The sequence below is a fragment of the Thalassophryne amazonica genome, chromosome 1 (assembly GCF_902500255.1).
Source record: "Thalassophryne amazonica chromosome 1, fThaAma1.1, whole genome shotgun sequence".
Taxonomy (NCBI): Eukaryota; Metazoa; Chordata; class Actinopteri; order Batrachoidiformes; family Batrachoididae; genus Thalassophryne; species Thalassophryne amazonica.
Genome location: NC_047103.1, coordinates 88,829,587 through 88,845,534, shown reverse-complemented (window position 1 = coordinate 88,845,534; position 15,948 = coordinate 88,829,587). Strand labels below are relative to the sequence as shown.

At 41.8% G+C, this 15,948-nt stretch overlaps 1 protein-coding gene across 2 annotated transcripts in view; it reads right to left on the bottom strand.

Annotated features, from left to right (window-relative positions):
- Positions 1-15,540, bottom strand: part of arhgap12b (Rho GTPase activating protein 12b) — a 192,280-nt gene extending 176,740 nt beyond the window's left edge. For both annotated transcript variants that reach the window (XM_034172335.1, XM_034172351.1), the window contains exon 1: positions 15,383-15,540. The gene's annotated coding sequence lies outside the window, so the exon portion shown is untranslated. The remainder of the gene's footprint in view (positions 1-15,382) is intronic.
- Positions 15,541-15,948: the final 408 nt, after the last annotated feature.

Genomic DNA, 15,948 nt, shown 5'->3' with positions numbered 1-15,948 from the left:
ATCTCATGATGGGTAAAAGCAAAGAGCTCTCTCAAAATCTTTGCAACTTTATTGTTACAAAATATACTAATGGCATTGGTTATAGAAGGGTTTCTAAACTTCTGAATGTTCCAGTGAGTACTGTTGGGGCCATAATCCAAAAGTGGAAAGGACATCATTTCATCATAAACCGGCCATGACCAGGTGTTCCTCACAAGATTCCAAGCAAGACTCCATTGCTGAAGAATAAGCATGTTGAAGCTCATTTAACCTCTTAAACCCCTGGAGTCCCCAAATTTGGGGAGTTGACCTGTTTTGGAACATTTGAACACTCATGACTAACCAATGTTGACACCAACATACACTTATTATACATCAAAATGTCAAGCGAAGTTTCCTCTACAAAAGTATCCACTCAATCACATATCAACTAACCACAGCTGAAACGCCAAGCAAATAAAGACATAAATCGAAATTCTTTTTTTTTTTTTAGGAAAAAAAAAAAACTCATTTACTCCTACTAAGTATTATTTACTTTCAATTTTTTTTGCATCCACAACATCCCCTAGGACCTGTCTTTTAGCTGATCCAAACTTTTGCATTTTTGACCTTGTACATGCTGAGAAACAAATCATAATGTATGGGTATGTGATTTTGGTGAAATAGGCTCTAGGGCTTAAGGGATTTAAAGTTTGCTGCGCAACATTTAGACAAGCCTATGAAATACTGGAAGAATATAGTCTGGTTAGCTGAGACCAATATTGAACTCTTTAGATGTCAGAATATACACCGTGTCATATCAATGAAGGAAGGATGAATGGAAAAATATACAGATATATTCTTGATAAAAATCTGTTGTCATCTACCATGATGATGAAGATGAAACAAGAGTGGACATTACAGCAAAACAATGATCCAAAACACACAACCAAGAAAAGTCTCAACTGGTTTCAGAGAATGAAAATAAAGCTGCTAGAACAGTCCCGCCAATCACCGGACTTGCATCTAATAGAAAAGCTATAGAAAGAACAAAAGATCAGAGTTCATAAAAAAAGGTCCACAGAACATTCAAGATTTGAAAACTGTTGGGTGGAATAATGGGCCAAAATCATGCATGAGCAATGCATGAGACTAATTTCTCCATACAGGAGGAGTCTTGAAGTTGGCTTTTGTATGAAGCATCAAATTCCTGTTTCAAGCTGAAAACCTCCAAATTTAAGCCTCTGTTGACCCAGGACATCATGAGAGAACAGAGAACTTTCAGAAGAGGTCGGAATCAGCAGTTTATCCGGACATTCCACTGTTAAAGGAGATTTTTTTAATGAAAGACGTGCGGACGGATTGGCGCGTTGGCTCGCAGCCGGCGCGGCACGCCCGTCACAGGAAAAACACCTCCGTGTTGATAACCATTTGTAAAATCCAGGCGGCTTTTGGTGGCTTTAGGTTGAGTGAGTATCTGAGAAATTGTTTAACAGCAGGGCATGTTCCAACTTGTCCTTAAGGCTTCCAACGGAGGCGTTTTTCCTGTGGCGGGCCCAAGGGGACAAGTTGGGACATGCCTATCTCGGCTTTCAGTGCTTACCAGCCCAGTGAGTAAAAGAGAAATTGTGGAGAGCTGGGCATGTGCCAACTTGTCCTCTGGCATTCCAAAACGGAGGTGTTCCTTTGTCTCACTCGATCAGCGAATCGGTCCTGACGCGCGAAGCCCCCACGCGGCTTTCCATGACAAAATCTCTTGTTAAAAGTGAAATCTGCCGGACAACGGCTGATGTCCAGCTCTTGTGATAACCAGAGAAATTGCTCATGACGGTCCCGGCTCCACACAGCCATCTGTTCAGAAATTATGTGGTGTTTTCTGCCTCTCGATGGCGGCTCGGAGCGCGGCGCGCCATGCGCCATTGTGGGGCGTCCTTAAAGCTGTAGTAACAGTCCTTATTCTCTGTGAAGCCCGTAAAATTTTCACTGAAAGCCAGATAAATTTTTCGAATGGTTTCCAGCTGCCTGTCTGTAACAGTTTCTGAAAAAATTCTGATGGAAAAAAAAGCCCAAATCATTCCGCCATTTCCTGACAATGAAAATCCGATGAGGGGGCTGGACCACTCCTCCCACAAGGCGTGCTCACAGGCGAATGAAGCAACCGACAGGCGTGGAAAAACTCACGCATGCGCACGAAGGTTCAAGCTTGGCTGACGTAAAAACATATGAATCAAATCCATATAGTTTTTGAAAAAAATAAAAAGGTCCTTTACTTTTCTCACAGACCTCGTATATGAGAAACATATTAGATTTATACAGAAACGAGCTGTTTCAGAACATTTTCCGCCATCTTGGTTTATTTTGTTCAAGCGCTGCCTTTCTTTACTCCAACTGGCAGTCACCATGTCCTTCCAAGCACACTCGCACATATCGAGGGAAGCTCCCTCTTGACCTATGATGTTGCTCCCAAATGTAGGACATGGTTGGCGTCTGATTGCTTGAAGGTCTGCCCATCAGGCGTTGAAATTGTAAATGGTTTCCAGACAGTGCAAATTTTGATCATATTGGCTATATGTGAATCCCTTATTTAAATGCTAAGGAATAAAATTACAGTGGTGCCAAAGAAAACTCTTTTTCTGACTTAAATCTTAGAAAACCCAAAGGCCGTACAGCTTTAAGCTTAATTAGTTTGACCGTTCTGTCATGTTGGCACGTGAAGAACAACACATGCCACATACTGGCTGAGAGTGAGAGGCAAAAGGAAATGGATAAAAGCCATTACACAACAAAACAAGAGCATCATCACAAAACTGAATAAGAATTTTACATGAGTTATCTATCTGTGGAATGCCAAAACATCATTGAAAATAAAATTCAATTATTGCCATCCATAAACTTTAACAATGTGTTCAGAAACTGCCAGTTTCAGCCTGAAGGGGTGTGTGTGTGTGCGTATTTCTCAGCAGGCACTCCTACATCAGGAAGGAGGAGGGGAACTGGGAGCTACAAAGGGAGAGACACTTTTATATCATTACGAGAGGTCTATAAACCTTTTCTGCTTGTTATAGAACTATCAAGCCCCTCCACACTTTAGGCGGTTAGACATACATAGACACTTTAATTGACATTTGTACTCGCATGCAAGGCTTGGGTACATTGGAATTCTTGTGCAGAGCGCTTGAGTAGATAAAAGTCTAAAATATAACAAGGATACCCAGTGTACCTATATATATATAAAAAAATAAAAAAAAACATATTTTAAAAAGTGTCAGGTTCATGGTGATAGTGAACAGCAGTTATTGCACACTTGCATTCCACATAGCAGATGGTGCACCGATAATAAAGTGTAAGTTGCACATGTGGATCAAACAGATATTGCACCAATGACTGTTAGAATCAGAATTGCCTTTATTGTCATTGTAATTTGTATTACAGTGAGATTTGAGTGCAACTCCAAAAAGGTGCTTTCCGTGCTGCGAGTAATTTTTAGCCAAATAAAAGATAGTGAAATTTAACGGTAAATTGTTCAGAGTATATGTACAACTAATATAAACATAAGGTAAAATAAAATAAAATAAGATAAAATGTGGACCAGGTAAAATGTAAAACGAGGATTATATACAACTGTGGAATCATATTGCATGGGCAAGGTGGTGTGGGTCACTGATAATGCGCTGTGCCCTGTTTTACATCGTTGACTGTAAATTGAGTCCCGATAGATTTTTCCAGCTGTTTTTACGACTCTCTGGAGAGCCTTCCTCTGCCTGAGTGGTGTTGCTGTACCACACTGAGCATACTCTCCACCAGGCCTGTGTAGGCTTGTGTGATGGGGTGGCAGCTTAGCCCAGCCTTCCTGAGCAGTCTGACGACGCACAGATGCTTCTAAGCTTTTTTCACAGTGGTTGCAGTGTTTGCTGACCAGCTCAGATAAGATGACACATGAAGGCAGAGGAACTTGTGGCTGTCCACTCTCAATACTTTAGTGCCCTTGATGGCGAGGGGTGCAGTTGAGGGGCTTTCCTCCTGAATTCAATGATAATTTCTGCTGTCTTTCCTATAATGAGGATGAGATCGTTTTCCTCTCTACAACCCCTGGCAAAAATTATGGAATCACCGGCCTCGGAAGATGTTCATTCAGTTGTTTAATTTTGTAGAAAAAAAAGCAGATCACAGACATGACACAAAACTAAAGTCTTTTCAAATGGCAACTTTCTGGCTTTAAGAAACACTATAAGAAATCAAGAAAAAAAGATTGTGGCAGTCAGTAACGGTTACTTTTTTAGACCAAGCAGAGGAAAAAAATATGGAATCACTCAATTCTGAGGAAAAAATTATGGAATCACCCTGTAAATTTTCATCCCCAAAACTAACACCTGCATCATATCAGATCTGCTCGTTAGTCTGCATCTAAAAAGGAGTGAACACACCTTGGAGAGCTGTTGCACCAAGTGGACTGACATGAATCATGGCTCCAACATGAAAGATGTCAATTGAAACAAAGGAGAGGATTATCAAACTCTTAAAAGAGGGTAAATCATCATGCAATGTTGCAAAAGATGTTGGTTGTTCACAGTCAGCTGTGTCTAAACTCTGGACCAAATACAAACAACATGGGAAGGTTGTTAAAGGCAAACATACTGGTAGACCAAGGAAGACATCAAAGTGTCAAGACAGAAAACTTAAAGCAATATGTCTCAAAAATCGAAAAATGCACAACAAAACAAATGAGGAACGAATGGGAGGAAACTGGAGTCAACGTCTGTGACCGAACTGTAAGAAACCGCCTAAAGGAAATGGGATTTACATACAGAAAAGCTAAACAAAAGCTATCATTAACATCTAAACAGAAAAAAAACAAGGTTACAATGGGCTAAGGAAAAGCAATCGTGGACTGTGGATGACTGGATGAAAATCATATTCAGTGATGAATCTCGAATCTGCATTGGGCAAGGTGATGATGCTGGAACTTTTGTTTGGTGCCGTTCCAATGAGATTTATAAAGATGACTGCCTGAAGAGAACATGTAAATTTCCACAGTCATTGATGATATGGGGCTGCATGTCAGGTAAAGGCACTGGGGAGATGGCTGTCATTACATCATCAATAAATGCACAAGTTTACGTTGATATTTTGGACAATTGAAAGGATGTTTGGGGATGATTAAATCATTTTTCAAGATGATAATGCATCTTGCCATAGAGCAAAAACTGTGAAAACATTCCTTGCAAAAAGACACATAGGGTCAATGTCATGGCATAGGGTCAATGTCAATGAGCAGATCTGATTTGATGCAGGTGTTAGTTTGGGGGATGAAAATTTACAGGGTGATTCCATAATTTATTCCTCAGAATTGAGTGATTCCATATTTTTTTCCTCTGCTTGGTCTAAAAAAGTAACCATTACTGACTGTCACAATCTTTTTTTCTTGATTTCTTATAGTGTTTCTTAAAGCCAGAAAGTTGCCATTTGAAATGACTTTAGTTTTGTGTCATGTCTGTGATCTGCTTTTTTTCTACAAAATTAAACAACTGAATGAACATCATCCGAGGCCGGTGATTCCATAATTTTTGCCAGGGGTTGTATAAGCAAGTGTGCTGTCAGCCACCGCCCTGTACCCAGTCTCGTCCCCAGCCTTGATGAGGCCCAGGATGGTCGTGTCATCAGTGTATTTGATGATGACTGCGTTGTTCATGTTGGCTACACAGTCGCAGGTGTTTAAGGTGAAGAGTTTGGGGTTCAGGCAGCAGCCCTAAGGTGCTCCGGTGCTTATTGTGAGCTCAGTAGAAACCATTCCTCCCATCTGTACAACCTGTGGTTCGCCTGTAAGGAAATCCAGAACCCAGTGGCAGGTGGTGGTGGTAGTTAATGAGATTTGGGTAGTTAATGTGATTTTGCATCAACATGACAGTGTCACATGAAAAATTAAGTCATTTTGCAAAACGATGAGTATTTTGATGATGTTGATGGCATCATAGGAATCTCTGATGCACTACTGCAGGGGTGGCCAAGTTCCGTCCTCAAGAGCCACATTCCTGACACGAGCCTTTCATTGGATTCAGGTGTGTTGGAGCAGGGAGACAACTAAGAGTGTCAGGAATGTGGCTCTCGAGGACCAAACTTGGCCACCCCTGCACTACTGTTTAATGTGCTGAACATTAATTTATTCATTTGCAGTGAGTTATCAACTTCCATGGAGGGCCAAAACAAAGGAAGTAGACCAAATGCAACCTGTGTGGGCCCCACATTGAGCAGCTCTGTTTGAGAGAGAGAGAGAGAGAGAGAGAGAGAGAGAGAGAGAGAGAGAGAGAGAGAGAGAGAGAGAGAGAGAGAGAGAGAGAGAGAGAGAGAGAGAGAGAGAGAGAGAGAAATTCTGCTTCAACTAAATTAAAAATAAAAATCCAGAGGGGTTGTATACATTTATGACTCCATTATTTGTATTATCGGGTTTAGTTAGCTGACTTAGAGAGCTCCTTCCTATGTTGCGTGTGCAAACCTCGCCTATTTGCATGTTCCCACCCAGAATTTTACACACTCGTGGACAAATTCAAAACTGCATATTTATAATAGGTAATAACAAATGGACAATACATGCTATTTTGCACATTTGAAAGAAGCAATCCTCAGTGCACACTGTTAGTGATTCAGCATGTAAGTGTATCTGCAAGTGCAATGGTATTTGCACACAATTTTTACATGCACAAACACTGAATAAATCCAGTGTCTCTCATTCCAATAAGGTGCAGACAGCAGCCCACAGAAACCAGCCATTACAACTTCCCTGCCACTGCATGGTGTCGGAGTCAGTGAAGTGTTAGGGGAGTGACACAGGTTGACAACTCAGCAACTACCATCTGTGTATCCAGCCGGACTTGAACAGACAAAAGTGCCAGTGCTCCTTTTCTACTTTATATAAATCTGAGTCTACTGTTCCTAAACAGAAGTGCTAAATTCGCCCAGCCTCAGCCTCCGGGGAAAACGAACATGACAGCGTAACTGCAATATTTTTCTGTTCAGTAACTACAGACTGCGCAAACAATTAAAAAACACTGCGTGAGTCACTGCGTCAACGCACCGCATCACAGCACAGCTCATCTGATCGATCATAATGAGATGTTAAATCTGTCATAAACATACTTTTGCAGCTGCTCATAAGAAGGAATGAACATGCAACTGTTTTGCCAAGTTATTACAATATAAGCATTACAAATAATTACCTTTTAGACTGTTCCAAATATGTTCTCCACCTCATGAAGACCAGGAAAGAGAGAGGGAAAAAAGCTCCAGTTGAAACTGTCCTAAGTGATTCTGGAAGCAATTAGAGGTGTTTTCAACAGCCAAACTCTGAGTGAAAATGATTACTCCACTACCAAAGAATTATTTCATATACATAGTGTCCAGCGCACAAAGCGGGTGGCACTGTCAGACGCTTTTTTTTTTAATAACCGGGACCTGAGTACAAATTTCGTACCACTAACATGGAAATGTGAGTTGGCATGACAATCAAGTTCCTTGAGAGGGCGGAGCCAAAACATCCTGTCCTGTCCTCGTAGCTGCCAGGTACTCAGATAATGTTCTTCTAAGAGCCTCGTCCTCACCACTACCATGCCTCTAACATCCTCGTTTGTCCTGGTAGTACCCCGTACACAAACTGCCCCATGCTGTTTTTGGTAAATTTTGAACTTCTCGAAATTAGTGCCACACTTAGAGATGAGTCTTGTTAGCCGAATATTCTGCCTCTAAGAGCCACTATTCTCCCACGTTTGTTGAATAACTCGACTCATACCCCAAAAAAAACATGCTACGTAGCTCATTATTCATCATTCATTAGTCGGCGGGACCAAGGCTTTATGGTCTGGTGTGACTTGTATATCAAAAAAAAAAATCACGACTCCATACATATTCAATACAACGGAAATGAGAAACACAGCATTAAACTGCCTTTCATTCATTCATTTTCAACTGTTTATCTGGGTCCAGGTCACAGTGGCAGCAAAGCAAGCAGCAAAGCAAGCAGCTCATCCCACACTTCCCTATCACTGGCCAAGTCTTGTAACTCTTCCCGGGGATCCCAAGGTGTTCCCAAGCCAGCTGGGAAATATGATCTTCCCCGGGGCCTCCTCCTGGCTGGACGTGCCTGGAAGACCTCCTTAGGGAGATGACCAGGGAGCATCCTCACCAGGCGCCCAAACCACCTCAAATGGCTCCTTTCAATGCAAAGAAGTAGTGGCTCTACTCAGTCACTCCCGGATAGTCAAACTTCTCACTCTGTCCAGGAGCCCAGATGCCCAATGGAGGCATCTCATTTCTGCTGCTTGTATCTGCGATCTTATTCTTTCAGTCATTACCCAAAGTTCATGACCATAGGTGAGGATAGAAGCATAAATCATAAATTGAGAGCCTCACCTTCTTGTTCAGGTCCTTCTTTACCACGTCGATCCACTACAGCATCCGTAAGATTTCAGACACCACCCCAATGCATCTATCGATCTCACACTCCAATTTGCCCCCACTTGTGAACTTGTGAACCCCGAGATACTTGAACTCCTCCACTTGCGGCAGTAACTCTTGGCTGACACAAAGGGGACAATCCACCATTTTCCGACAAAGGATCCTGGTCTCAGATTTGGAGGTGCTGATTCTCATTCCAGTCACTTCACACTCTGCCTCAAAACAGCTCAGTGCACATCAGAGGTCACCGTCTGATGAAGTCAACAACTATGTCATCTGCAAAAAAGAGAGATGCAACTCTGAGGTCATCAAGCTGGATACCCTCCAGTCCCTTGAAATAATGTACATGAATAGCACAAACAAGATTGACAACAACGGGCAGCGCTGGCGGATTCCAACACCCACTGAACTGATGTAATGCAGAGAATGCGGACATGGCTCCTACTTCGGTCCTATATAGACCAGATTACACCCCATGCAATTAAACTGCCTTTTATGTAGGACTGCAGCTATCGATTATTTTAGTAATCGAGTATTCTATTGATCCCTGTGACCCGATCTTGGATAAGCGGTTGAAGATGAGTGAGTATTCTATTGATTATTCTGGTGATTAATCAAGTAATCGGATAAAAATTACTTTTATGTTTTTAAACAACATCAACAGTCCAGGGCTCTCCCTAAACAATGGCACAATGTCGCTGTGCCATCACGCAGATTGTCAAATTTAGTGTATCCCTTTCTGTTTTCCTGGGTAATTATTTATTTTTTGACATCTTTACAAGTTCTGGATCTTTCCCAGTGTCAGGAGCTCAGCACTCCCCTGACACCGGACCGTAAGCGCAGGCAGTCGGTGTAATCCTCAGTCAGGCTGACAAATACTCTGGCAAACAGACAAACAGTCTATTGAACCGACCATGGTCGGGCCAAAGTCTTGACATTTGTGATGGGATGTGCATTTCTGTTTTGTTTTTTTTCCCCCCAACTTGTAAAATTTTACCATTTTAAGGTTTTGGGGTTTTTTTTTAAAGGTTGGTGGCCTGGATCCCTGCATGAATTATTTTTTTTTTTATCCCTCTTTCTCTGCAATTCAGCAGATGCATTTCAGCTGAAGGTTGAAAATGCAGGCCTTGCAGTCACTCTTTCTTGTGGAGGGGGGGTTTTGTTTGTTTAAATTACTGTGTCTGTGAAGCATTGTGTGTTGCCCAAGACACTCAGTGCGAGTCTGAACAAAACACAGAAGAAAGACTGGACTTCTGACGTTTGTCAGTGTAGCCAGGCACGGAGTTGTGACTCGCACCGAGCAGAGAGAGACAGCAGCCGGCCGCCAGGTCAATATTCCCTCCCCACGTCGAGCGGACCGTGTGTTCTTTAAAAATAGACAAACACACTGCTTCGCTTTAAATGTGCAGTCAGTCTATTTCAGATGACCAGCGTGGACCCTCTTTCTCTTAAAAGGCTTTATTTTACTCTGTCGCGTTGGCCAGCTGTAGCTATCATTGCTAATTTGATCAGCTGTTATGCTCTAGTATTCTTCTGTTTTTTTCTGGGGACGTTACAGCGCCACACATAGGCCTGGCACATATACTATAATGTTAAACGAAGCTTCGAGGAACAGAATTTGCCTCGAACATTTTTTGTAATTGAATTATTCGAGCAACTCAACTAATTGTTTCAGCCCTACAGGAGACCAAACTGTGTTTTTTTAAAAATACACAAACACACTGCTTCGCTTTAAATGTGCAGTCAGTCTACAACCCCTGGCAAAAATTATGGAATCACCGGCCTCGGAGGATGTTCATTCAGTTGTTTAATTTTGTAGAAAAAAAGCAGATCACAGACATGACACAAAACTAAAGTCATTTCAAAAGGCAACTTTCTGACTTTAAGAAACACTATATGAAATCAGGAAAAAAATTGTGGCAGTCAGTAACGGTTACTTTTTTAGACCAATCAGAGGGAAAAAAATATGGAATCACTCAATTCTGAGGAATAAATTAGGGAATCACCCTGTAAATTTTCATCCCCAAAACGAACACCTGCATCAAATCAGATCTGCTCGTTAGTCTGCATCTAAAAAGGAGTGATCACACCTTGGAGAGCTGTTGCACCAAGTGGACTGACATGAATCATGGCTCCAACACGAGAGATGTCAATTGAAACAAAAGAGAGGATTATCAAACTCTTAAAAGAGGGTAAATCATCACGCAATGTTGCAAAAGATGTTGGTTGTTCACAGTCAGCTGTGTCTAAACTCTGGACCAAATACAAACAACATGGAAAGGTTGTTAAAGGCAAACATACTGGTAGACCAAGGAAGACATCAAAGCGTCAAGACAGAAAACTTAAAGCAATATGTCTCAAAAATCGAAAATGCACAACAAAACAAATGAGGAACGAATGGGAGGAAACTGGAGTCAACGTATGTGACCGAACTGTAAGAAACCGCCTAAAGGAAATGGGATTTACATACAGAAAAGATAAACGAAAGCCATCATTAACACCTAAACAGAAAAAAACAAGGTTACAATGGGCTAAGGAAAAGCAATCGTGGACTGTGGATGACTGGATGAAAGTCATATTCAGTGATGAATCTCGAATCTGCACTGGGCAAGGTGATGATGCTGGAACTTTTGTTTGGTGCCGTTCCAATGAGATTTATAAAGCTGACTGCCTGAAGAGAACATGTAAATTTCCACAGTCATTGATGATATGAGGCTGCATGTCAGGTAAAGGCACTGGGGAGATGGCTGTCATTACATCATCAATAAATGCACAAGTTTACGTTGATATTTTGGACACTTTTCTTATCCCATCAATTGAAAGGATGTTTGGGGATGATGAAATCATTTTTCAAGATGATAATGCATCTTGCCATAGAGCAAAAACTGTGAAAACATTCAGGGTCAATGTCATGGCCTGCAAATAGTCCAGATCTTAATCCAATTGAAAATCTTTGGTGGAAGTTGAAGAAAATGGTCCATGACAAGGCTCCAACCTGCAAAGCTGATCTGGCAACAGCAATCAGAGAAAGTTGGAGCCAGATTGATGAAGAGTACTGTTTGTCACTCATTAAGTCCATGCCTCAGAGACTGCAAGCTGTTATAAAAGCCAGAGGTGGTGCAACAAAATACTAGTGATGTGTTGGAGCGTTCTTTTGTTTTTCATGATTCCATAATTTTTTCCTCAGAACTGAGTGATTCCATATTTTTTTCCCTCTGCTTGGTCTAAAAAAGTAACCGTTACTGACTGCCACAATTTTTTTCCTGATTTCTTATAGTGTTTCTTAAAGCCAGAAAGTTGCCATTTGAAATGACTTTAGTTTTGTGTCATGTCTGTGATCTGCTTTTTTTCTACAAAATTAAACAACTGAATGAACATCCTCCGAGGCCCGTGATTCCATAATTTTTACCAGGGGTTGTATTTCAGATAATCAGCGTGGTCCATCTTTCTGTTAAAAGGCTTGATTTTACTCTGTGTGTCGCTTTCTGAAAGATGTATCTTTTGGTGCTAAATTGATTAGCTGTTACACAGCTTGTGCGCATGCGCTTGTCCAGGGGTGGCCAAGTTCGGTCCTCGAGAGGCACCTTCCTGACACTCTTAGTTGTCTCCCTGCTCCAACACACCTGAATTCAATGAAAGGCTCATTAAAAGTCTGCTAACAAGTCTTTCATTGGATTCAGGTGTGTTGGAGCAGGGAGACAAGAGTGTCAGGAAGGTGGCTCTCGAGGACCGAACTTGGCCACCCCTGCTCTAGTCTTCTTCTGTTTTTTTCTGGAGACATTACGGCGCCACACACGGGCCTGGAATATGTACTGCAATGTTAAACAGAGCTTCGAGCACAGAATTTGCCTCGAACATTTTTTGTAATCAACTTATTTTGAGTTACTCGACTAACTGTTTCATCCCTACTTTTATGTTTTAAATAAAGAATTTGTAATGGGGCTCAGTTAGTCTCAGCATGCATTTAAAACAGAGTCAGGTCACACTTAAAACATTCATTCTAATCCAATTACATTTTTTCCGCGAATCTGATTGGTTAATCGTGTGAGATTTCAGACCATAAAATATCGCGTGGATGGTGGCAAAATATTAAAACCGCTTCACATTTGATGTGTTACTCCACCCCCTAATCATGCTGCTGTGCAGGTGACAATGATGCTGTCACCTGAGACCAACAGAAACGAGTGCAGCGACGACGATCCCAAAATGCGTGGATTTAATGGATTTAACTGAATTGATTGATGGATCCATCTGTGGTGCAAATTTGGTGAGAATCCATGAAGTAGCTTTGAAGTAATCCTTCAAAGCCTGTATAAAGAGAAATCTTGATCCAGAATCTGGATCCAGATCACCTCCAAAATTTAATTTTCTTCCATGCCCTAATATCTATCTGTGGTGCAAATCTGGTGAGAATCCGTGAAGTAGTTTTGACGTAATCCTTCAAAGCCAATATAAAAGGGAATCTTGATCCAGAATCTGGATTCAGATCACATCCAAAATTGAACAGATTCTTCCATGGCTTAATATGTATCGGTGTTTCATCAAAATCTGTGCAGTAGTTTTGACGAAACCCTGTTAAAAGTAATCCTTCAAAGCCTAAACAAAGGGAATCTTGATCCAGAATCCGGATTCAGATCACATTAAAAAATTGAACAGATTCTTCCATGGCTTAATATGTATCGGTGTTTCATCAAAATCTGTGCAGTAGTTTTGACGAAACCCTGTTAAAAGTAATCCTTCAAAGCCTAAACAAAGTGAAACTTGATCCAGAATCCGGATCACCTTCAAAATTCAATGGGTTCTTCCATTTCCTAATATCTATCTGTGGTGCAAATTTGGAATCCATGAAGTAGTTTTGAAGTAATCCTGCTAACAGACAGACAGACAGACAAATAAATAAATGCTGATGATTTTATTATGTCCTTGGTGGGCATAATAATTAATTTCTTATTATTGTATCACATGCTCTCACACTGGCCAGTGACCACCCTGTGCTCCAAAAAAAAAAAAAAAAAAAAAAAAATCACTGTCATTGAAAAAGCCACATCAGTCCACCACTAATATTCAAAACCACCCACACAACAGCCACCAACTTTTATATGAGCAAATTTACCATTTGCCTTCAGATTCTGACTGGGTTGAATCCCATCCAGCAACAGTATCAAGCGTTTTCCATTTATATCTGCAGTGTTTAATGATACAGGTTAAAATCTACTTAGCTGCATGACATGAATGGATCAAGTAATTGACTATCTACCAAAGTATCAGGAGTGCGAGTCCTAGTTGCTGCTGTTTGATTGTAGATGTAAAACTCTAATTTATTGTACTTCCAGAAATCACACTTTTCAGGTTAACTCCTCAAACAAGCCACAGCATCAATCATTTTTTTTCATTAAGTTGTATACCTTTGTTCAGACAGCTAGCATTAGTTGTGCCATCTGTCATGTTCCTTTGAACAACACTGTAGAGGAAAAAACTGCAGTATTCTTTATTTCTGTTATCTCTGATTACTTTTAAATATTGCCAACCTTATGACTCTTCTGTATCCTCCTTACTAACACTAATGTGAATACAATAAATGAGACAGCTGTGGGGCGCCATGTGCCGCAATGGCCCCACTGCGGTGCCACTGTGCACAATGCGCATTGTACCAGAAAATGAGAGGCAGTATTCAGTTAGCCAAACGGTGCTTCATCCCTTTTCATTTCCAATCAGTGTACCGTAATCGTTGTCCTAACCCTGACATTACCTGCTGTGAGAGGATCAAATACATACAGCGTAACTGGAAAGTATTCACAGAGCCTCACTTTTTACACATTATATGTAATGTTGCAGCCTTATTCCAAAATTCAACACACAATACCCCATAATGACAATGTGACTTTTTTTTTTTGCATATTCACAAATTTATGCACATGCACTGAAACCAAGTGCACTAACCACTTGGCCATCACCCCTGCCTTTAAAAAAAAATCTAATGTACAAACCTATTTATTGGTAAGAGTTAGGGATCGGGTTTGGGTCTCAAAATAGGGTATGTGTTTGACCCACTGAGCATCCCGGACCAGAGGTGTTGGAATAAAAGCTGGAATGCCAAAGGTCTGCTTACCTCTACCACAAAAACTGTCTCACGGAAAACAGGTTTTTGAGTAGTCCCACTAACAAGCTAACATATAAACAAACCAAAGCATGAAACATTACCTTCTTGATTGATGCAGTATCAGAAATCACTGGTTGAATTCTGAAACGGTTTGAATTCCATGCTGACTTCTCACTGCAGACATTGATTTCAAACTGTCAGTGTGGACCACTGAGCTCAGTTAACATTAGACAGATCAGGACCTGGTTCCCTCTGTGGACCAGCAGCACAGCCTCTGTGCCTGCGCTTCATTCAGAGCAGATGTGACCGAGCAGCGTGCACACAAACATCTGCTGCTGCCGCATTTCAACCTGCTGCACGAATGGAGCCGTGCATGGAGCCGTGCATGGAGCCGTGCATGGAGCCACAGCCCGGCTCGGCGCACTGCGCGTGGACTGAGGGCCGGGGGGTGCCCTGAAAAGGGCCAGAGGTGGGGGCAGGGCCCCCTACAGCCCCACACACTGCAGAAACAACACAAAGGATCTTAATCCAGCCGTGACAAAGGGTTTTGAATGGAAGTGAGCGAGGATTCCCAGGATGTGCTGCAGACTGGGAGCTCCCTCTGGAATGAGCCCCTGAACGGGAGCCGGCAGAAAATAAGGTGGAGGTGCCTCTGCTGCAGAGACAGGTGAAGGGAAACGTTCAATCAACCAGCCGTCACACATGCTCACACCACCAGAAACTCTCGTGTTACTTTGCCCTCTGCAGACATTTGGTGACATTTTCCACCGGATTCCGGTCGCTCGGACAACAAGCACAGCAGGTTCACCGCAGGAACGAAGCAGCCCGAAATGACACCGTCAGGCTCACAGCTCAACACAAACAACCAAACGCACTAACCATTAAAACCCGCAGCCGTGTCCTCCGTGGTCTGCGTGGAACTGACAGGTCCCGAAGAGGAACTTCCTCCACCTGTATTCGGCGTCTGCCGCACCAGTCCGGTCCGCTCCCGCAGACCTCCGCTCGGTCTGTTCGCAACCCCCGCCTCTCTGCACGCTGTCAAGCTCCGTGTGACGACAGGAACTGTATCCGAGAACAACTTTCAAAATAAAGGTAGGAAAAATTCGGTCGAGAAACCAAAGCTCTCCAGTGTGGCCCGCGTGCCAGAATTCCAAACTCTCAGCAAAGTAATTCAGTTGCTATATTACTGTTATGCAGAATAAAGAGATGTATCATTTTGAAATTTTATTTCAGATAGAATGTTAATTTTCTGCACAATATATCAATTACTTGTAATGTAATTGCATAGAATTAAATACATGTGCAGAACACTAACTTTTATTTTAACATATTAATTTATGGCCCCTCAAAGGAAAAAATTTGGTCACCACTGGTCAAAAGCAACCCAGACATCTATAAAGTTGAAGAATTAGTTTATGATGTGTAAGGTATCCACTTGATGGGGC